The 23,472-nt window shown below is 44.5% G+C and overlaps 1 long non-coding RNA gene across 1 annotated transcript; it reads right to left on the bottom strand.

Moving 5' to 3' along the window:
- Positions 1–13,899: 13,899 nt before the first annotated feature.
- Positions 13,900–16,160, bottom strand: LOC117549409. The gene is made up of 3 exons (XR_004569477.1): positions 15,721–16,160; positions 14,978–15,114; positions 13,900–14,769 (listed from the first exon to the last, which is right to left on the bottom strand). It is a non-coding gene; the product is annotated as an uncharacterized LOC117549409 (long non-coding RNA).
- Between the last annotated feature and the right edge of the window lie 7,312 nt (positions 16,161–23,472).

Genomic DNA, 23,472 nt, shown 5'->3' with positions numbered 1-23,472 from the left:
TATTTTGCACATCCCTTTCAAGATTTTCAAAGGTGTATTGACATATCATATACAACTATGGTGTAGTTATGCAATGAAGGAAAAACTTGGGTCACAGGTTCCTCAACAGTGCATTACAAGACATCTATCAATATGTGTGTACCTCCAACCTGTTAAACCCCGAGCCTGTTTTTCAGGTTTCAGGCTCGAAAATGACATTCCCAGAACAAATGACCATATCTTCCCTTCTAAAAGGGTTAAATTAATAATATTTTTTCTCAAAGTAATGATAAACCAGTGAGTTGGATGTAGAAAAGTCAGATTCAATATAGATGTTTTTTATTTTAAAGAAAATTCAGATTGAACATGGTAAAAAACTGTAAATTATAGTGTCCGTCCAAAAAATATGTTGTAGTGAAAACTAACCTTGGATGATGGGTTAGTAGACTAAAAGCTTTAGGAATCCAAAGTACAACATATAATAAGTACCCTGTATCAGGATTGATGCAAAACAAGTGATATGTGACCTTTTTAGACAGATTTAGCAAAAAAAAACCTCTTTTGGGGCCATTTGGGTGGATCTTCCATATCTCTGGCCCCCCTTGCTGGATTTTGACATGTGACATCTCTTTCTGACCGTCAGAGCCAATGGAATCAAGGGGAACTCCCACATAGTCCTTATTTGGTAATGTGTGTGTGTGAGACCATAGATATATATTTATAATTTATATATTTATATAATTTATATTTAGTTTAATTTATATATATCTATGTGTGAGACCGCCGCATAGCCTAGACCGGAAGCAGCAGCCACTCTGGTGGCTACCATTAGTAGCTAACATTTCCGCTCTCCGATTTTTACATAAAAATGGAATTATGGATCATAAATTAAATCATTTTTTTATACAGAGACGTTAAAAACCTATGGATTAACCGATTCAGCCTCGTTTTTTATCGTTGTAATGCCATTGAACACGTATTTTGATCAGATTGACAGCTACGGTGAGACGATCTCCCTAGAAGCTCCGTAAAGGTACGTGTTGTGATGTCTGTATTTGCTTCCCCTGTCGCGAGTCCGGATCACTCAGTGATGATACTATATACCTAAATAATCTGTGGAACCTCAATTTTAATCGGATATTTTGTATGTGCAGCTATGATAAGTAATAAGGGTACTTTTATCTTGAGTTATGTGCCAATGTCCGTTAGCATTTTTCGCTAAGGGGTCATTTAGATGCTTCTTATGAGACTTGTGTTTTGTTTTGGTAAAAATGGTTTGTATCGTCAATTAGCTGAGATTATTTCCGTTAATCTGGTATAACACATTATTAGGTTCTTAAATATTAAGATCCCCTGAGACACAGAGTCGTGGGAAAAAAAACAGGGTCCCCGCCGACGGAGACCTTGGGGTTTAACAGGTTCATATTCTGCACATTTCGTATTCTATCTACATACATAAGAGTATAATTCATATGTATAATATCAGTTAAAATAAGTGCTTCAACATAGTTAACATTGCAGGAAAGCAATATAGTAGACAGGCTTAATATTTATCTGTAGATACCCCCAAAGTTGTTTTCTTATTTAAAAGAAGACCTTAATCTGTTATTTAATGTTTAAATAAAGGTTAAAATGTTTTTCTGTTTTGCACCTCCTCCTATTCATATCTTTGTACATCCTGCACTAAACTGTTTTATTGTAGAGATCACTTATAGTATCTTCTTGATTTTTTATATTCTATATTTCTATCACAGACCTTCTACTTTCCCCCTATGAAAGTATGTACTCTTAATATTTTTTTAATCAAATATAACACATAAAAACAATAATTCAATAACGTGCTTTAACCACTAGGAGGTGCACACAAGGTACACACAGCCATAATAACTGTTTTATTATATTATTAGTGTAGGACACTTATGTATGTACAACATCTGAAGATGTGTAGTTTTATTCATGCTTTCACATAATTTTACAGCATATTGCTATACTATTTCAGACTCAGTATTTACATTCTTACATTCAAAGAAAATCAGTAATATCTTAAAAAAACTACAAGTCCTTTTATATCAGCTCTGCACCGTTATGGTGTAAATTATATAACCTATCTGTGAATTAGATCAAATGTGAAAGTCAGCCGAATTAGTGTTGATACTGCAAGGAGACGTATTGTGTGAAGAGAAATTGAAGATGTTGTTTAATTGTTGATATATTTATGATCCACGTCAAGTATTTAGTTTCGGCGGCATTTCTTCAGTTTTTCCAAAGGTCTTCTCATCAGGGCTCTATAAATAAAGAACTACGGCAGATCTGTAATATGTAATGCAGCCGAACCGTATATTACAATGCCGTTATGTGATGACTTTCAAAGAGAAAAGCAAGAGCACTCGGAATTAAGTATTATTTTATTCTTTTAAAATGTTTTCCGGATTTCATATAATATAAACACCAAATCCCAGCATGCATTGCGGCTAAAACATCCAGCGAGCTTAAACCATAGCTGAGGATCTTGGGTAATCGCTCGAAATGCCTACGTCTGTTTCCGGTTATTTTTATTTTGAAATTCAGTTCCTGACGGGCGCCAAAAAAGTCCGAGATTATGGAATTAAACCAATAAATAAAAGCAAGGATAATTGTGTGTTATTGGTGAGTAAATAACAGTGTGTTATTTTGAAAAGAATAACAAATTAGAAGGAAAAAAAGATTTGAAAAATACAGATTTCAGTATCCTGAGGCTCTGAGCCCCATTTATTTTCCTCACAGACGGCAACAAAAGTCAGAAATTATACGATTTAAAATAAAAGCAATAACTGTGGCCTGATATTGAGTAAGAACATGTTTTTATGAACCACACAGCTTCCGGTCTTCCACGACCCGACCGGAGAAAAAGACGTGCTGCGGGCACGAAACACATTACCAGTAGAAATACATTGCTTTTAAAATCGTGCTGTGCAACACGAAAAAAAAGGGGGAAATCGTATTGGTGAACACAAATCAATAGATTAAAAATCGTGTTGGTGATCACGAAATGCCATGAGACTGGGTTGCCTATTACATACAGGGTACCCCTTGAGCGTCAGTTTTCAACGGGCAGGGCGTCTCATTGACTCGCATAGAGCTCCCTGAACGTTAGGTAATAGACGAGTTGGGATCGCGGCGAAATGCTCTGGCACGTCTCTGCTGGGAATTGTAGTTTTAAAAGACGTTTTCATATTTCCCATAATAAGAAGTTGCCAGTATTAAACTGTGTACATCCCTAGAGGTTTAGGGGATAGGAAACACTCAAACATATAATTAATACATGGGTGAAAATGAATGGGCAGCATTAATATATACCCACATGACTGCTAAGGTCAGAAGAGCTTTATTTAACAGCTGGTCTTATGTCTGTGACCCCTCCTGTTGTTAATTGATAAGGCTGAAACATGCACTTGTGAAGGTTCAGAGGCAAATTGTGCAAATATGGCAGTAGCCATCGATCATCTTAAGATAAGATATACTTTATTGATCCCAAGTTGGAAACATTTGCGTTACATCAGCATGTGTAACAGTTATAAATATGCAGTGGTGTTTATTTGTAAATCATTTAGTATAATCACACAAATTCTGTGTTTTATATTTAATAATTCTGTGTTCTTTATTTATTGAATGTTCAATACCTGACAAGGTCGGAGATGAAAAACTTGGGTCACAGGTTCCTCAACAGTGCATTACAAGACATCTATCAATATGTGTGTATACCTCCACCATTAAACTGTCGTATTCTGCACATTTCTTATACTATCTACATACATCTTATAAGAGTATAATACATATGTATAATATCAGTTAAAAGAAGTGCTTAAACATACAGTAGTTAACATTGCAGGAAAGCAATATATTAGTACTTCGTCAGGCTTCATATTTATACCCCCAAAGCCTTTTTCTTATTCAAAATAAGACCTTAAAGAGCCTGTGACATGAGTTTCCCCCATCATCCATACCCATCAATTTGAGTAAATATTGTCCCCTTGAAAACCGTTACTGAACTGATTTTGGATATTTGTACTTTGATAACCATTAATCTCGGGGATTCTTCAAATCCCGCCAAATTATGTGTGACGTCATGTAAACGCTCCAGCTGCACCGTTCAGAATCCCAGCATCTGCATGTAAACGCACGATGGTGCACACAGCAGCAAGCTCAGACAGCAATGACAGTTTCATTTTGAACGTGTCTGAGAGCTCATATGAGGCTGAAGGATCAGTTTATGTTGTATCTGTTAGAAGTTTAGGAATTAGGTGCGTCACTATGGGCGATAATACGGTCATGTAGCCAGTGGTGGACTGGGACTAAAAATCAGCCTGGGACTCTCGACTGGCCCACTTCGGTACCGCTAGTAATTTGTCAACGGGAGGAGTGAGGGATGTGCTAGTGACTTATCCGACCGGCCCACTTCGGTACCAGCCCATCGGGATTCGTCCCGATGGCCAGTCCGCCACTGCACCCAGCCCATGTAAACTGTCAACGGGGGGAGCCTCGCTGCGGGGAAACGGTGGACCTAGTGTCCCGATCGGAGTGGGAATTATCCATTAATTTCCCCAACATTGTGGTAAAAAAACCACACGTTTAATCCACGTTGGTGTACTACAACTACAAAAAGCATCTGTTTGTTTTTTCATCAGGAAATGCAGACCGGCTCAAACAAACGATTTTTAAATCATCATCCTCACGATCATTTAATGTATCATATGTTCGCCGAATTGACATGAAAGCACTAATACATGTAGTGTAATCCACTTGAGTTTACAACTACAAAAATAATCGATTTGTTTTTATATCACATCCGACGGGAGGAAATTCAGCAGCTCTCACATACCGATTTGTAATCCTAATTTAATCATCATTTCCACCATGATCATTTATGTTTATGTTCGCCGAATTGACATGAAAGCACTGACAAATATGAATATACTGTAGTCAACTTCATTAAAACATTAACGTGCCTAAACTCAGTAATTCACCATTTCTACGCATGACAACACACTTTGTCCGTGTTTGGCTCTCCGCACAGTGAAGCATTCCCGCATTGACGTCACTTCCGGCTTCCCCCAAAACTTAAAAATGAGTCGAAGGAATTTCCCCGCGAAGTTCGAAATTATTGATATTTATCGGAACGGTATCGCACCTTCTTTTTTAAGATGACGGTTTGAGATGGCTAGTAGCCCAATATTGCATTGCACAACAGTTGTTGGGAGGCTGTCACAGACTCTTTAACCTAAAGTATTCTTTAATGTTTAAATAAAGCCTTATTAGTTTGTCTGTCTGTGTCTCCTATTAATATCTAATAATAAAAATAATACATTTTAATAACGTGCTTTAACCACCAGGTGTCCCTTTCTATCAGCTGTGCACCGTTATGGTGTAAATATACCAATATACCGATTGGATCAAATATAAAAGTCAGCCGAATTAGTATTGATACTGCAAGGAGACTTATATTGTGAAGAGAAAATGAAGTTCTCATTCATAACACTCCGTTCGATGTCTCACTATGGGATGCGCCTCATTGCGGAGCAAACAGAAGCATCAATCTCATTATGCCAATCCTGATTGGCTGGTGATCTTGACGTCAGCGTCAGGGAATTCACCCCCTATAAGTAGCTTGCGCCACGACGCATGCGTCATTCAAACACCTCTTCTCGCTTCAGAGCACATCTCTATAGTAGCCGGACAAGCTTAACGGTCCACAGACTGAACCCAAATATAACCATTTCGGTCGACGGGCGCTCGCCGGCTACTCCTTCTGCTTCGCAAGAAGACGGTAATACTAACGCCAGTTAGTATTAAAATCGACCTCGCCGTTTAAGGTAAGGTTTTGATTTTTCTCAAGCTAGCTACGCACCTGTTGCTAGCTAGCTTCCCCTTACTACCAACACCACGGTAGCGAGGACGCTTTTCTTTTTCTCTCTCACGGAGGAGAAAAGGATTAGAAGTATATTGACACACCAGTCAATATTCTTTGAGAACAAAGGACCCACACCGTCCCTTTTTCTCCGGATTAAGGACGGGTTGGTAACACTTTTTCTCTCAACGACGTACCTGTTACGAGCGGCTCCTCTCCACGCCACGAGGCGAACAAGATGGACGCCTCTCCCCCTCACACCAGAGGAGTCAGGGACTCGGAGGCTCGGTCATGCGGCTGCGGGTTGAAGATAGCAGGCACAGACTCACACCAGGTCTGCTCGTCCTGCCTCGGGCTGGAACACGCCCAGGAGGCTATCGACAACACCGGCTCGTGCGGGCATTGTGCCCTTTTTACCCGAAAGAGCCTCCACCGATGGCTAGCACACCAAGCTAGCTTGTTGGAACAGGACTCCCTCATGTCCACTGATTCGCCGTTTGGCAATCAAGACATGGGGGCGTCCGCCGCAAAGACTGAGCCCCTCACTGTGTCGGTCTGGGGCTCACTAACAGCGGCAGCTGCGGAACCGGGATCCCACGCCGTGTCAGGCCGGGACCCGGTGGCGGCGAGAGACGCGGGAACGGAGCCCCACGCCTCACCAGGAGGGAGCTCCCGGCGAGACCTCACCATGGTCTCGCCCGCAGAGGCTCGGCCTGCTCCGCATACCGCCGATGGAACTGCTGGTGGCAGCCCACCTCCTACCGAGGATGGGCCCGTCACCAAGCAGGAACCCCACGCTGCCAGCGAAGGTGGACCGTTTCCAGTTGACCATGACTGAACGGTCCTACAGAGCCGCAGCGTTGTCCGCCAGGGCTCTGAACGTTTCCTCACTGCTAACCGCATACCAAGCGGAGCTCTGTGAGGATATGTTGAGTAATCCTGGACCGGCCGTTCTGGATGAGTTGGCCGCGGTCACAGACATTTGTCTCCGTGTCCAACGCTGTGCCGTCCAGGCCACGGGCAAAACAATGGGGATCATGGTGGTGCAGGAAAGAGATAGATGGCTCAACCTCACCAACCTCCCAGACCGGGAAAAGGAGGATATGCTTGACATGCCCATCGTTCCAGAGGGGATTTTCGGCTCCGCTCTTGCCTCCATGCAGAGGAGATGCGAGTCGAAAAAGAAGGAGGACGAGGCCCTCCACCTCTGCCTCCCTCGAAGGGCCCAGCCGCTGCCTTCGCAGCGGCAGCCCTTCGTCCAAGCTGCTCCGAACCCTGCTCGGTTCAAAATACCGAAAACGCAGAGGTCGCAGTCCGCCCCGAGTCCCCAGCCCAGGCAGGGGACGAGGGCGAGCTGGCCTAGAAAATCTCAGGTTCCGGCTGCAGCCCAGGCGCAGCCAACCCAGAATTTCGGCCAGCAGTCGAGGAAGAAGAAGCGAGCGGCGTGACAGCCCCTCCTTCTCCCCTCTGTGACAGAGCTGGAAGTCTACGGTTCCCCAGCTCTAAATGTGTTCCCGCCGCCTCGAGAGATGCCTCAACACCATCCTCAAGTCTGCGTAAACACATGTCACACACTTATTGATTTTTCTGTCATAAAACATTTTCCGCTAACGCATCCAGGCTTCGAGCCAAGGGCGCAGCTCGGAAAAAAAATGAAAAGAAAAACAATAAAAACAATAAACAGTCCGTCAACTGTTCCCCTTCTGAGAGCAGCTACGGCCTCTCTCAAAGGGCGGACAATTGACGGGTCTGTGAAGGCACCACCGTCACGCGCATGCGCAGTGCCGGCTGGGGCTAGTAAAGTCACCACCGTCACGCGCATGCACAGTGCCGGCTGGGGTCGTGAAGGCACCACCGTCACGCACATGCGCAGTGCCGGCTGGAGCTGTAAAGGCACCACCGTCACGCGCATGCGCAGTGCCGGCTGGGGTCGTGAAGGCACCACCGTCACGCACATGCGCAGTGCCGGCTGGAGCTGTAAAGGCACCACCGTCACGCGCATGCGCAGTGCCGGCTGGGGTCGTGAAGGCACCACCGTCACGCGCATGCGCAGTGCTGGCTGGAGCTGTAAAGGCACCACCGTCACGTGCATGCGCAGTGCCGGCTGGAGCTGTAAAGGCACCACCGTCACGTGCATGCGCAGTGCCGGCTGGTGTTGTGAAGGCACCACCGTCACGCGCATGCGCAGTGCCGGCTGGAGCCCACTGTGTCGGTGGGGATTGTCGAAATGGGGGCACCACAGTGCTCAGACACTGGAGGGCCCCATAACACAACAAATAGAGACTCAGAGGGGAAGAGACGTGACATCTCAGCTGGCTCTAAGGAGCATACAGCGGGAGATGCTCACGACATCTGCTTGGGTTTCTCAAGACAGTTACATGGAGCTACAGACTCCAAGTCACTGTCACCCCCCCTCGCTTCTCGGGCATTCTGCATTCGCAGGCCCGAGGAGAGTCAGCCCATATTCTGGAGAGAGAGATTCTCTCACTCCTAGAAAAGAGGGCTATATCTATTGTACCCGCCGAGCAGAGTCAGGGCGGCTTCTATTCCAAGTACTTCCTCGTTCCCAAACGGGGAGGGAACGGAATTCGGCCAATACTTGATTTGAGGGCTCTGAACAAATATCTAAAAAATATATAAGTTCAGAATGCTCACTCACACATCTCTGCTGCGGCTCGTGCGACAAGACGACTGGTTTACATCAGTCGACCTGAAAGATGCGTACATCCCAGTATATTACCCACACAGGAAATATCTGAGATTCGCATTTCAGGGGATCTGTTATGAATACAGAGTACTCCCCTTCGGTCTGTCTCTCAGTCCAAGGGTGTTTGTACGATGTACGGAAGCCGCGATAGCCCCGTTAAGACAACAGGGTATTCGCCTGGCGACCTACCTGGACGACTGGCTGCTTCTCGCACAGTCGGAGCAGGAGGCTGTTACGCAGACAAATGTCCTTGTAAAGCACCTGCTCAACCTGGGTTTCATAATAAACACAGAGAAGAGCATGTTGTGCCCCGCGCAGACTATACTCTTCCTGGGTTTACGCCTGAACTCGGTGCCCTTTTCAGCTCGCTTGTCAGCGGAAAGAGTGAAAGCTTTCAGAGCTTGTCTCGCTCTTTTCCATGTTCTCTTCAGATCATGCCTGCGATTGCTGGGGCTCATGGCATCAGCCATCTTGGTCGTACGACTGGGACGCTTACACATGAGGGAGTTTCAGCGCTGAGGGAGTTTCAGCGCTGGGTGGCCCCCTAAAACTAAACCTAAAGTGATGGTTACTGTGAAATGCGTAATGGCACTGCGCCACTGGCTGCACCCGACTTTTCTAGTACGAGGTGTGCCTATGGGTGCTGTCCTTTCATGGAAAGTGGTCACCACGGACGCATGTCTGACAGGTTGGGGAGGTATTTATGAAGGTCGCCCGGTGAGGGGTCTCTGGAGCAGAGACCTCCAGCGGGCGCACATAAATTACCTGGAGCTTTTAGCGGTGTTTCTCACCCTAAAACGCTTTCTGCCTTTCCTCAGGGGACATCACGTCCTCGTGAGGACAGACAATACGACCACAATATCGTATATTAACCGCCAAGGGGGTTTGCGTTCTCTCCAGTTACACACACTTGCGCGCAAACTGATCCTATGGAGCGGTAGACGTCTCCTCTCTCTGAGAGCGACGCAGGTACCGGGAGTGATGAACCTCGGGGCAGATCTACTGTCCAGAGGTATACCACTTTATGCAGACTGGACTCTACATCCAAGGATTGTGAGCCAGCTGTGGGTGCGTTACGGCAGAGCCGCGGTGGATCTGTTCGCATCGAAAGACAACGCTCAGTGTCAGCTGTTCTTTTCGATGCGCGATCTAAATGCACCGTTAGGCGTGGATGCACTCGCGCACGATTGGCCCCCGGGCCTTCTGTACGCGTTCCCACCCCTGGCTCCGATACCCCCAACTCTGGCCAGAGTGAGAGAGCAACGCCACACACTTATCCTGATAGCTCCGCACTGGCCAGCGTTGTACTGGCCAGCGGAGATATATCAGCTGCTGTGCGGGCAGCCATGGCAGCTCCCACTACGCAGGGACATACTGTCCCAAGCGGGGGGGGCAATCTTTCACCCACACCCAGAGCGCTTGGCTCTATGGGCCTGGCCCGTGAGTGGTACAATCTGAATACATTGTGACATGAAGTTGACCCTGGCAGCTGCCAAGCGAGCCAGTGGCACTCATGCGCTATCTGTACAGTCTTCATGCACTCAGTTCGCCCCAGGGCAAACAGAGTGTGGTTGAAGCCCAACCCTACCTTTATCTTAAGGCGGTTGGTTCAGGTACCACATTTGACATTGAGGCATCCTCCCCGCCACTGTATTCCTCCGGGGAACAGCGGCTGGATTTGCCGTGTCCAGCCCGTGCTTTACGCACGTACAGGGACAGATCAAGGGTGCTTCGTCATAATGACCAACCCCTTGTGTCCTGGGCTAACCCTTATAAGGGCAAGCCTGTTACTAAGCAACGGCTCTCCCACTGGTTTGTGGAAGCAATAGGCTACATGCACAGTCACTTCCGCATTCTACTCATAGCGGCCGATTCATTTCCTGTTTGAAAATGACGACCTTCTACACCCGCTGCCTACAAGAGCTTGCGAAATTAAAAATGTCAGATGTTCATCGGATTTGCCGGACGACTAAAGCCCCAGCCAGCAAACTCGATAAAGGCTTCAAATTATATGCTGCGTCATATATACACAACTATGAAGGTAAGAAGGTAACCGGTACTAACCAGCTAGCTTATGCTCCGGGTTACGCTAACATTAGCTGTCAAAAGCTAGGTAACGCCAGAGCCCTATAGTATAACTATTATTATTATTATTAGGCGCTTTCACACTGCGGTACTTTTCCCACAAAGGTTCATGTGAACTTAGTTCATGTGAACTCTTTAGTTCGCATGAACTAAGTACAGATCGCGTTCACACTGTAAAAAGTCCCTGGGGAAGGATTAGGCAAATGAAGCCGCTGACGTCACTTGTTCTTCTTCTGTTTTGGGTTTACTGGCAGGCCACAAACCACTTCACGGCGTATACTGCCACCCGGAGTCCCCGGCTGGAAGTCCCCGGAGTTAGGGACTGGCTTCAGTAGAAGCTGCTGGGACTCCCAGCAGCTTCTACTGAAGCCTTCCGAGTAAATCGCCAGAACGCCGACACCTCCTCATCTCCACCGCTCCCATGTTTTATTTTGTGTTGCCATAAGTTAGTCTCTCTGCATTTCTACGCTGGGCTAATGCTAATGCTAATAATGCTAATGCGAGGATAATAAAATGGCGGCTTCACAAAACTTTTTGGGAGTTTTGCGGGGCGTGGTTTGCAATCCTTCCAGCCAATCAGAAATATAGCTCTTTTCTCACAAAAGAGCCGCTCGAAAGTCCCTGCTCTCTAGCAGGGACTTTCGAGGGGGTAAAAAGGTTCACATGAACTAATTTTAGTACCGGCTCTTTTTGGTGTGAACACGATAAAAGAGTTCACATGAACTAAGTTCACATGAACCTTTGTGGGAAAAGTACCGCAGTGTGAAAGCGCCTATTATTATACTACTACTATAGTAGACTACTATAGGGCTCTGGGTAATGCTATGTACTGTTTCTGGTGTTAATTCTTTAAAACATTAGCCATTTTGCTAACAAATACTATCGTTTAATAGCCTTATAGCCTAGCCAAGGTTGTCTTGTTGTTAGCCACACTGCATAATGGTATCAGCTTTTGTAAAGCAATGTTGCCATAAATGTTTTGACGTGAGTATAGATCTAACGCTGTTGCTCTGTTTTTCTTCATTCAGTGTCCAATAAAGACAGGCTGACAGGGCAGGTCAGCGTGAAAGCCTTGTGCTACAGGTCAATGCGGAAGAGCGAGACAGCACACAGTTTGAGTGTAGGCAGGCAGCATTGACACTGTTCCCCCCTGTTTATTGAGTTTCAGTTCAGTTAAACATTAGTTTACCTTAAGGGAATCTCAACAGTGTCCTACTTCTCCCTGCTTTATCACAGCTGATTGGTCAGATATTATTACATTGATTATGGATGTGTAAGTTTGGGGGTTCAAATATATAGTCAAAACTGCTTTAATACAATTTTCAAGGCATCTTAGTTTCCAAAGAAAGTTCATTGTGGTATTGTAGGGTAAGAGGGTAACACTAAGCATTCAGGAATACATGCTTCTTCTAGGATAATGGGTCAGTAAAAATAACCAATAATTCTACTCATAATAACCTCCTGGCTCATAGTAACAAGTGAGGTTACTAATCACTAGTATTTCTTCTCTCTTTTTTAGATAACGCTTCGTGATTCATCACCAGTGGTGCTCACGCACAACCAGTGCTCCTGTGTTGCAGGAACTGTTTTGTGCAATCACACAGTAGCATTGCTGTTCCAAACAGCACACTACACTGAACTGAACTGAACATGCTAGTTGTGCCACCTGTGCATAGCTGTACTGAATCGGAACAGCAATGGCACAAGCCGTGAACAATGGTAATTTCAATGAGGTTCAAATACTTGTAATCTTTCACAGAGTTTTTGTTTTAAAGTGACTCAACGAACAGTAATTGTCTTTTCCTTAAGGGTGTGAAGCCAGGGCCCATCAACTCCATGGTCTTCACCAAGCCTGTACCAAATAGGATGGTGCAGACTGGAGTAAGGTAATTTTAGCTGGAAAATTGTGTTTCCTGTGTTTTTAAAATTCATAATTCTGGTGCTGTATTCCTAACCTTTATTGTCACATTAATGTGCTATATTGTCTTTGCCATTCTTTGTAGGAGTGGATTCTACAGAGGCATGGTGGGGCCATTACCAGATCCCTGCCTGTTCAGAGTTACGGAGGCATACTCAGCATTCAGCATTGAAGACAGGCCGCTTGTGACCACAATGAACATGAGACCTGACAAGCCCCTTGTGGAAAGTGCCTTCGGGATTGTGCAGGAGGGCAGTGTTCTGTCCTATCAGATGCCTGCTTTGACGTCTCGGTACACCACACTTCACACTGACACACCACCAACACCCCACTTGCCCATAGAGGGGTATGTGATCTTGCCATGTGATTTACCGCTGGTGTGCTCAGAAGAGGAGCAACTACATATGAACAGCTTATCTGTTGATTTGGAAATGTCTCACAAAATTGAGGAGGCTACCCGTGAGCAAAGCTCTAGCTCAGAGTGGCATCTGCTCCGCAAAACCAGGGTTACTGCCTCTAGGTTTAGAGAGATTTGTCACGTCAGAGGTGAGAGCTCTGCTAACTCTCTTACAGAGCGAATACTCAAAGGTACAAGGCAGACTGCAGAAATGAGGAGAGGTGCCGAGATGGAGCCCACAGTAACAGCTGAATACAGTAGACTGGCAAACGTGAACTACTTCCCTTGTGGCCTTGTCATTCACCCCTCTACGCCCTGGCTTGGTGCCTCCCCTGATGGAGTTGTTTTTGACACAACAGAATATCCCCAATTTGGCCTTGTTGAATTCAAATGTCCCAATGTCCCAAATTATGTCGACTGCAAATATGTGCAGATGGAATGTGGCTCCCCTAAGCTCAAGAAAAGCCATGCCTATTACTGGCAAGTACAGGGTCAACTTCTTGTATCTGGGATGCAGTGGTGTGATTTTGTAGTGTGGGCACAAGAGGACTACCTGGTGCAAAGAATATACACAGATCCAGAAGTGCAAAGAGCAATCAGAGAAAAAGTAGACTTTTTTTTTTTTACACATACATGCCAAAGTACCTGTCATTAAAAAAGTAGTGGGCACTGTAGCCATTGTTAACTCTGTAAGCAGTTAGCTGCTAGACCCTGGCTCAGCCGTCATTGTTTTTAGGAGGCAATCCCTCAATCATGTGTTCTGAATGACAACAAAATGTGATTTCAATATTTTGTTTTTGATATATATTGTTTGTCACATTTCATATATGTAAATAAATATACAATTGTATTTAAAAAGACAATAAAGTGAAGTGATTTGTGTAATGAATAGTAAATCATTGCATTTGTAAGAAATCATCAACGCATTGTAATTTGCTATTTACCATTTATTCAAACAAAACACTAGCGTGTGTCAGGCAACACGGGATTACGGTGTGCTCACCCAGCTTAATCACAGCTACCTGCACAGGTGTCATCATCTTGTCTTATTTCACCCATTTCTTGACCAGTGCTTTGTTCTGATAGTTTGACAGCATACATGCTACTGCAAACAGTTGGTTGATGTTGTAGGCATGGGACAGGAGGATGATACCATCAAAAAGTTTGTTCTCTTTTATCCTCCTAATGACACGCTCCACATGAACCCTCAGTCTGGCAATGGCCTGTGTCTCCCTCACCTGATAGGCTGGCATTTGCTTCTGCTTTGACAGAAAAGGTGGGCAGTACACTTTGCATTTGCAGCAATCGCTGATCAGGAAGCCCTTATCTACCATCACTGCCATGTTTTCAGTCAAGAACGCAGCTATTCCAGATTGTTTGAAAATCTCCTTGTCGCTGACAGAACCACCATACAGACTGGAAACAAATGTCACTGCGCCATGTGGGGCTATGCCAACCAGGGCTTTCATGGTGCAGTGAGATTTGTATGTAGAATACATTTCACTTTGAAGGAGGAGTGAGGATGGTGTTTGACACCTCAGCTCTGTGCAATCCAGGATCACCTGTGTGTCTGGGAAATCTTTGAATGCCTCTGGGAGATGGGCTTGAACTTCTGCAGGTGTAAGCCAGATGCACTGTGACCCCAATAAAGTTGTAAGAAAACTCGTCCATGTTGCAATGATGCGGCTCACAGTGGACTGGTGTACGTTGAAGTGGTTTGCAAGGTCCCTCTTTTTCAAACCCACCTACAGGAAGCAGAGAAAAAGGAAGAACTCGTCAATTGGCTGAAGCAGCTGTCTCTGGAAGATAAACAAAAAAAGGGTACTATATTAATGTCATGAGTGTAGCACACCATGGGAAAAACATTAAGTTGTTTTAGTTCTCTGATGTATTCAAAAAGGATTGAGTACTATAGCCTTTTAGCCTACACGAAAGCAATGAAATGTTGGAGAAACATTTTCCCTTCAGTTTGTGTTTAGATTGTGTGTTAAAATAAACGTAGCCTACCGTTGATGGACGTGCGTGTGTAACCACTTCTTCATTCCTCTTGGCAGCTGATAGGGTCTCTTGTAACACGAACCATTTTATAAATGGAAGCCTCAATCAAAAACCAGAAGGCCATCAGGTGGTTATAGCTCGGGAATCTGTACACAAAAGACACATGTCAGTCATTAATTGACTTGTTAATTGTAACACATGGGCTAATGCTTTCCTCTTGTTTGCTATAATACATTACAATTCAAATAGACTGATTAAGAAGGCACTTGGTGCAGGTATAGTAATATACAGCAGTAACATGTAACAACTACATTAAAGCAGCAGTAATAATAATCTAAAACATACAGGGAACATTTTACACAGAATGACTACTTTTACTCTTCATTCTTAAGTGTGCAACTGGGAGAAACGCAGTGGATATTGACATGTACTTTTACTTTGGTAAGGTTTTGAAGATTTCCACTTGTAGTAAAGTATTATCAGTATGTTGTTAGTATTAGTATGTTTTACTCCACCACATTTAGTTAACCTTCATAGTTTCTAGTTACTTATGAAAACACATGATTTATGATTCTACATGTTCAGTTCAGGAGTATTTTCAAACCATAGTATTTGTACTTATACTTCAGTTAAGTTGAGTAGCCTACTTATTCCAACACTGCATGCAAATAGTCAGCAGTCAAACGGCAGGTAAACAGGATTCTTTATAAGCTAACCCATCTCAAAAACTTAGAATTTAGCCAGAACATTACCTGGTATAGAATCGGATGTTGTCGTCGGAGCCAGCAAACCGCTGTAAGCAAAACTCTCGCTGGACTCTTAACTCCTGCAGTTGCTTCTGCAGATCCGTAGCGAAGTGACGACTGCAGACCTTGGAGTGAGAGGAGATTGTAAAGTTATCGCGTCGTATTTTAACCAGCCACTGTCTTTGCAGCTCGAGTTCGGTCGGAAAGCCATGGAAACTTAGGACGCCGTTGAATTTAGCTGACGCCGTACAAAGTGGGACACAGCAGTGCTCGGAGTAGTTCTACACTTGTCTTTGCAAATGCTCCGTTTTGAAAATCTTCCGTCGACTCATATTTAAACCACAGATTTAAACAGTAAAACATTTGTGGACGCTCAGCTACGCAGACCAGAAGCAACCCGGAAGCGTCCGAGCAGTATAACGGCTAAGGCGGAAGTACGTCTCAGACCCTAGCCTAGTGCATGTAGCCTATTGATCGTTCGTTGTGAAGAGTCTGGTTAATGCGCTCCGCACCACAGCAGTAGCCCCGCTGCGACAGAGTCCAACAGAGAGGCAGGAGCTGCGGGACAGTAGCCTAGAAGCAGGGTTGGGTTGTAACGGAATACATGTAACGGCGTTACGTAATCAGAATACAAAAATCAAGTAGGCTAACTGTATTCAGCTGGCGTTACATTTGAAAAACGAGTAATCTGATTACAGTTACTTTCGTAAACCTGAAGTGAATACATTTTGGAATACTTTTTGGAATTATTGGTGGAAAAGTTTCCTCACAAAATGTAATATTCATTACCGGCAGAACTGTGTGCACACTGCACAGCGCTGCATGTCTGTGAGCGAGAGAGAGATGCAGAGTGTCTATGAGGCCCCGCCCCCGCACGCAGATGAGAGAGAGAGATCTCTTTTAAAATATATTGAAAGTTAGAAACGGAGATGGTTCGATAAAATGTGCAAGATAACGTTTATGTAGCATTTCTTTATTGTCGAGATGATGACATTTATAACGGGATCAAATCAAAGTGAATGGCCTGCTGCTGCTGAATGCATGGGGCAAGTGACTGGAAAAAGTTTTAAAAGTTATTACATCGTTTCAGATAATACATAATAATGATAATTCATTCTATTTAGGGGCGCCTTTCAAAGCACCCAAGGACACCTTACAATTCATAACATATTCCAAGGAAAGGTTTTAAGACAGTACAAAGAATGCAGTCTGGGTGATGTTTTTTATGTGTGGTGCAGATGAGAGGGAGCTGTCCAGAATGACACCAAGATGTTGTGTTTGAGTTCTTGATAAGCCATTAAAACAGTAAAATAAGTGTCTCCTGTTCACCAAAACATACCCATCTGTTATGGAAAAAGAAAGTATTCTAAAAGTAATCTGAATACATTTTTAAGACACGTAACTGTAACTGTATTCTGATTACTTTCAGAGCATGTATTCAGTAACTGATTACATTTACAAAGTAACCCTCCCAACCCTGCCTAGAAGTGATCCTTCGTTAGCGTGAAGAGTCTGCTAAGCTTTATGCGGTCCACAGTACCTGAGCGTGCTCCACTAGCACCCCCCCCCCCCCCCCCCCCCCCCCCCACTTCAAAATTCTGGGCTATATAAAAATCGCTAGCCCGCGATAGTGTCTATTGGATACATTTTGGCCCTTGGACAAATGTAGTTGGTGATCCCTGGCATACACGGTAGCGTTAGCATACATCAGGCATCCTCAAAGTCCGGACTCAGGTCCGGATCCGGACCGAACCACAACTGTCTCTGGACTCTGAGCAAATTATACTTTTCATATGTATTATCTGTGTTATCTGCGAGACATCGCCACAACGCAACGAGTCAAAATGATCCGCTATGTCCATAGACTGCAAACAGCACTCTGCATGTCCTGTTCCACTGTCTGTGTGTGTCTGTCAACGCATCGGTCCAATCACATTCAGCATCCCGTCAGCCTTTTTTCCCCCCAAACAATCTGCGAATCAGAGGCACAGTAGGGCGGGTCTTCGCGGAATGCGGGTGGGAAACATGTCTGTGTCTCTTTCAACCTGTCTGATTCAGAGCGAGAGTTAACAGCTCATCTAGTTCCATCTGTACTGTAGCTAGTAGCCTAGTTTCACCGACCGGGGTGGCAACTGACACCCTAAAAATAGGCCTTGCCACCCAGCCATGCCCGGCGCCGTGGGAGGGCCAGGCCCTCCCATTTGACATTCCTGCCCTCCCCCAATAAACACGTTTTTTATTATTTATAAAAATTAAAAAATATATATATTTTATTTTTTTAATTATAAATAAACTGTGAACTTTTATGCTACGATGTATGTGATGTCAGAACAAAACAAAAAAAAATCACAGGCTACGTCAAATAAATGCATGTGTCTGATTCGTCCCCATTTAGACCAATCACAGCGTCACACTCTGCTGCCTATTCTGGATTTGTTTATTGTGCATTCTGTAGACTCCCATTTCTGTTTGCATTACAAAATGGACATCAGAAATTGGCTGCAAAGGTCTAAGGATTTATTAAAACGAAATAGCAATGAAATAACTGCAGCCGATGCAGCTGCTGGCGACCCTGCACCTGCCGTTGCAGCAGCACGCCTTAATGTCACAAGCTTGACCTCGGCAAACCCCGGGGCTGAGTTAGCGATGATCTTGGGGTTAATAAACCCAAGCAGGTGAAGCTGGATCGTTATCCAGGGAGATTGTTTTCAGGAAAGAAGCGCACTTTTGCCGCTGCGTGGTACAACAACAGACCATGGCTTGAATATTCGTTAAAAGCAGACGCAGCCTTTTGTTTCCCCTGTAGTCTAGACAGTTTAAAGTGAATACGTCTTCATCTGATGCGGCTTTTACTGTCAAAGGTTTTTGCGACTGGAAACACGCATTACAGACTGATAAAGGACTGCTAAGGCATGCCGCATCAAAAGAACACATTTCATGTGAGAGTTTGTGGAGAGAGAGACAGATACGCGAGGAAACAAATAAGGAAATGAGTACTTTGGTGCAGATCAGCTGGCACGGAGCCGTTATTACGTGTCAGCTGTCGTTTATATTATAGCTTTTTTAGCTGTCAACCTTGCTCGTGATTTACCAGTGTTTTTGCTGCCACGCACACAATGTTTCAAAGTGGTTGCTATGTTGCCCTTTATTTGTGTATGTTTGCGATAAGTGTGCGTCTTTACGCAATGCTGTTGGCCTTGCTGTTTGATATATATTGTGCCGCAGGCCCGCAGCACGTGACGGTTTTGTGTGCCCTCCCATGAAAATCATATGCCCTCCCTTTAGATTTGTTCTGGCGCCGGGTCTGCACCCAGCTTTGTTTTGAAAGAAAAGTTGTAGCTTATCGGACATTTATGAGAGAAAGTCTCTAATGTCCGAGTGCAAGTGAATGCAGCACAAGATGCACGTCATGTAACCCCTCCCCCGGTCCTGGCGCGAGCGTGGACATATGATTGGTGGCGATTTTATTTGAACAGGACGGCGCAAAACGAGAAGCATTCGGACCCAAGCACTGAAGGAATGAGGTATTTGAGGTCTACACTGACAGAGAAGAGACTGTCAGTTTGGCTGTACTCAGCATTGAATCAAAACGCACTAAAGCTGTTGATCTTAATACGTTTGTGAGGCGTTTTGCTGAACAAAATGGTAATCGCCGCATTCAGCGGCAATAGACATGTCAACTTGATGCTCTGCTCACGGATGAGCATACAAAACTATTAAGATGATGACCTTACGTGTGTAAATTAGAGCCGGGACTCGATTAAAAAAATTAATCTAATTAATTAGAGGCTTTGGAATTAATTAATCGAAATTAATCGCATTTTTAATCAAATATACATATTTGACCTGAGAACAGTGAGAAGCAATTTTCACATGGATTTTAGTATACCATTGAATAATGACTGAATACATAAGCTTAAGCAACAAAACATTGTTTATTTTTTTTCAAGGTGGTACTTTTTTAAGTAAAACACAATACTTTCTAGTACATTTAGAACATTGGAAACCCTGACTATTCGAAAACATCTCTCTTGCTTCAGAGGCCATAACAGACTTTGTTGATTTAAAAAATCTAATCAATTTCAGTCCAACTATCTCAATAACCTTGGCCAAAACAATAAACAGTTCAACATAAAGTGCCAGTTGCACCAACAACATAATAAATAGTTCAACATCAAGTGTACCATTTAAAATAAAATAAAAAAGTGCCAGTGATTGACCTCAATCCCTCCTATTCTTCCAATATCCTGATGAAAAATAAAATCTCTGTTGCGTAGGCCACTGTTTGATCAACATTTCAGTAACAAGCCCATTGGCCTCAGGATACCTCTAAGACTACTTATTCTGCTTCTTCTCTTTCAGCCAGTTGCTGAGACAAACTAGCCTGTTCACATTTTCAGAGCTCAAGGCTGCCCTCTTCTTTTGAACTATGTTACCTGCCAGTGAGAAAAGTCTCTCGCAAGGGACAGAAGTGGCAGGGCTGCCCAGATACTTGCGGGCCAGGGCAGAAAGCTGTGGATGGGCCCCCTCATGAGTGGACCACCACTGCAGTGGGCAGTCTGTCTCACTGATGGTGGGCTCTGCCCTGTAGCGGCTCAGAGCCCCGTTGGGCCCTTCTTCATCCTCTGATTCAGAGTCTGAATTAAACAGCAGGAAGCTCCTCTTCCTTGCTGGGTCCTCTGTGGGTACTGGAGTGGCTCTGTCTGGTTCTTTTTGCAGCAGTGCCTCAACGCTGGTCCACACCCCTCCTCGCTCTCCTCTTGGTAGACACTTTAGGTCCTTAGAATCAGAATCAGAATCAGGTTTATTGTCACATCACAGATTTACAGAGTAAAAAGGTGGGTGAAATTCATTTTCGTACATGGTTCCCATCATATTGTTATTCCATAGAAAGAAAGAGGGGGGAGGGAAGAAGAGGGGGGGGGGGGAGGGGAAAGGAGGTCAAAAAGCAAGAAAAGAGAAAAACAAAGAAGACCATTACACATGTTACCTTAAAGCGCGGGTCGAGTGCTGTAGCCACCCTGAGCCATCCATGGTTGAGTGCATCTTAGCGTTGAGACAGGTCCTTTTTAAAGGCAGCCTTGAACCTCACCACATAGGCTGGGTCGTCATCTGAGACCTCCATGGTGCGGGTCAGGTGGCGGAGAGCAGGTAACACAACAGAGCACGAGACATAAGTCTCACCCCCAAGGAGCTCAGTCACATATCTGCAGTGGATAGTTTAGGAAAGTGATTTATTATTGTACCAATTAATAGTAGATTAAAAACAGTAGCAACTTTATACTATAATCATAGTGATATTGATATTCAGTACAATACATTTTGGAAAAGCAATTTAATTTATACTGCATAGTCAATTCACAACGTTTTTCAAGGGACAGCAATGATGAATTAATCCCATTAATAAAACAGTTGGTGGGTGTTTACCTGCATGGTTTAAGGAGGGTCTCGAGCCTCTGCAGCAGGGTGGGAATTTCACGACGGCCACGACGGCCATGGCCGTCGTTGTCCCGCACTTTGGCCGTGATGCCCTGTGAAAAAAAATGCAATTCACGGCCAAAGTGGCCTTGGTGCCCCTGTCAAAAGTTCCAGTGTAAACAACGCTAGTAAAGTCATATTAGTGCGCGCAGTAGGATAGTCCCGTGCCTGTGGATCAGAGCGATTGCTCTGCTGTGATTGTTCCGTCAGAAATGCCTGTAGGGGCCAGACAGCCTCCTCCTCAGCCGCGGGAGCAAGACAAGCACAGGTAAGCAAGCGGACCAAGCTGTTTTGATATGATTTAACTGAAGTATGTGGTAGTATTTGAAAGGACTTAACATTTACGTGTTTATAGAAAGTACTATTGATAGGTAATTACCATTGTATTAGCCTATTTAAAGTCGACTCGTTACATTTTGTCATGAAAACTAGCGATGGCTAGCTAGTTTGGATAGCGCTAACGTCTTCCCTTCAAGGGGTCTACATCTAGTGTTGCTTCTACAAGCTAGCAGATAGCTGTCACCTTTGAATCTAGTATTTTTCTTGCTAAGCGGTTTTGATATAATACATGACTGACTTATGTGGTTTATGGCTGAACTTAACGTATACGTTAAAGAAACACTATTGCTATTCAGCCATTTGTAAAACGACTGGTGTTGACGTTAGTGCTACACTTTTCAGTCATGTTGATTGACCAGCGTAATTTAACCAAACGGCCTTTGTGCCCTGTCATGTGGCCTTTGTGCCCTGTCATGTGGCCTTTGTGCCCTTGAAAAAAATGTGAACGGGAAGGCCAAATGGCCTTGCCCCTAAAATGACGAAATTCCAAGCCTGCTCTGCAGTCTGTCCCACTCTGAGCTTGTGCTTCTGTTTGGCTAGAGTAGCCTTCACAGCCTCTTGGTTCTTCAGCAGACGAGAGATCATAAACAGTGTTGAATTCCACCTTGTGGAAACATCCTGTATCAGTGGCTCTTTGTCTTGTTCTAGTTCTGTTTGCTCCTTGTGCAGTTCCTCTGTGTTTGAGGGGCTGTGTTTAAAATGCCCCACTATCTTACGACATCTTGCCAATGTGCCTGTGAACCCGCTGTCAGCAAGGCAAACTGTGATGGTCCTTTGCAACACGTGAGCAACACACGGCATGTGCTGGAATGTGAGCAGTCTCATTGCAGTGATCATGGTTCGGGCACAGTCTGTTCCGATTGTGGTGACTTTTAGTGTGACTTCCCAGGCCTCTGCCACAGACTCAAAATCTTCTGCCACGTTTTCAGCAAAGTGCCTAGTGGTGGTCTTCTGGATGGTCAAGGCAAATGAGTGAAGACGCCACTTGATGTCAATAAAGTGTGCCGTCACACCGAGGTAATTTGAATTGCTTACCGAGGTCCAATGATCCACAGTCAGGGCAACACATTCGGCTTTCTCCAATAAATTCTCTTTATCTTCCTTTTCATTGTCATAAAGCTGCTGGATTCTTTTTGTCACTGTCTTTCTGCATGGCAGCTCATATGTTGCGTCAGACGATGCAATCTGGAGTACCTTTTGCAGCCCCTTATCTTCAACCACTCCAAGTGGTCTACAGTCGAGTGCAATCCAGTGAGCCAGGGAGTTGGTTATTTTCTCAGACGTGGATTTACTTATCCTGGCCCTGAAACCAGTCATCTGGTTGAGTGTGGGTTGGGTCAGGGTGTGATTCCTTGTACTCGGAGTCGGGCTAACGTCCACGCTAGCTGCTACATGCTTTGCATTTAGGTGATATGCAAATTCTTTTTTGCATAATTTGCACACAACCGTGCTCTTATCGACGCTTCCATCCGTCCGTTTTTTAAAACAAAATGTCCCATCCACAGGGCCGACCAAAGCAGTCTCATCAGCTTGTTCGTTCATGTTTGACTATTGTTCACCGTGGTTTGTTGTTGTTTGAAGTCCCATGCTGAAGTCATGAACGTTAGTTGGTGCTCCAGTATAATCGGTACGCCTGAAACTCATCCAGTGAGAAACGTTCCGCTGTGCAAAAATAAGTGCGATTAAAGTGCGATTAAAATGCGTTAATTTTTTTAACGCGTTCATTTTTGTGTAATTAATTAATCTTAATTAACGCGTTAAAGTCCCGGCCCTAGTGTAAATATATATTTTTCTTTGAGGGGGTCTGCCCCCAAAAAACAGTTTTAAGTCCTGAGAAAGTCAAATAAGACGGTGTGTAAAACTACACTGCCCAGCCAAAAAAAAGTAACCACTTTGATTGAACTAGGCCAGTAGGTAAGGACTTTCCACTGGATAATAACT

The sequence above is a fragment of the Gymnodraco acuticeps genome, unplaced genomic scaffold (genome assembly GCF_902827175.1).
Source record: "Gymnodraco acuticeps unplaced genomic scaffold, fGymAcu1.1, whole genome shotgun sequence".
NCBI classification, from domain to species: Eukaryota; Metazoa; Chordata; class Actinopteri; order Perciformes; family Bathydraconidae; genus Gymnodraco; species Gymnodraco acuticeps.
Note: the sequence above shows the minus strand (reverse complement) of the source record. Positions and strands in the feature narration are given on the sequence as shown.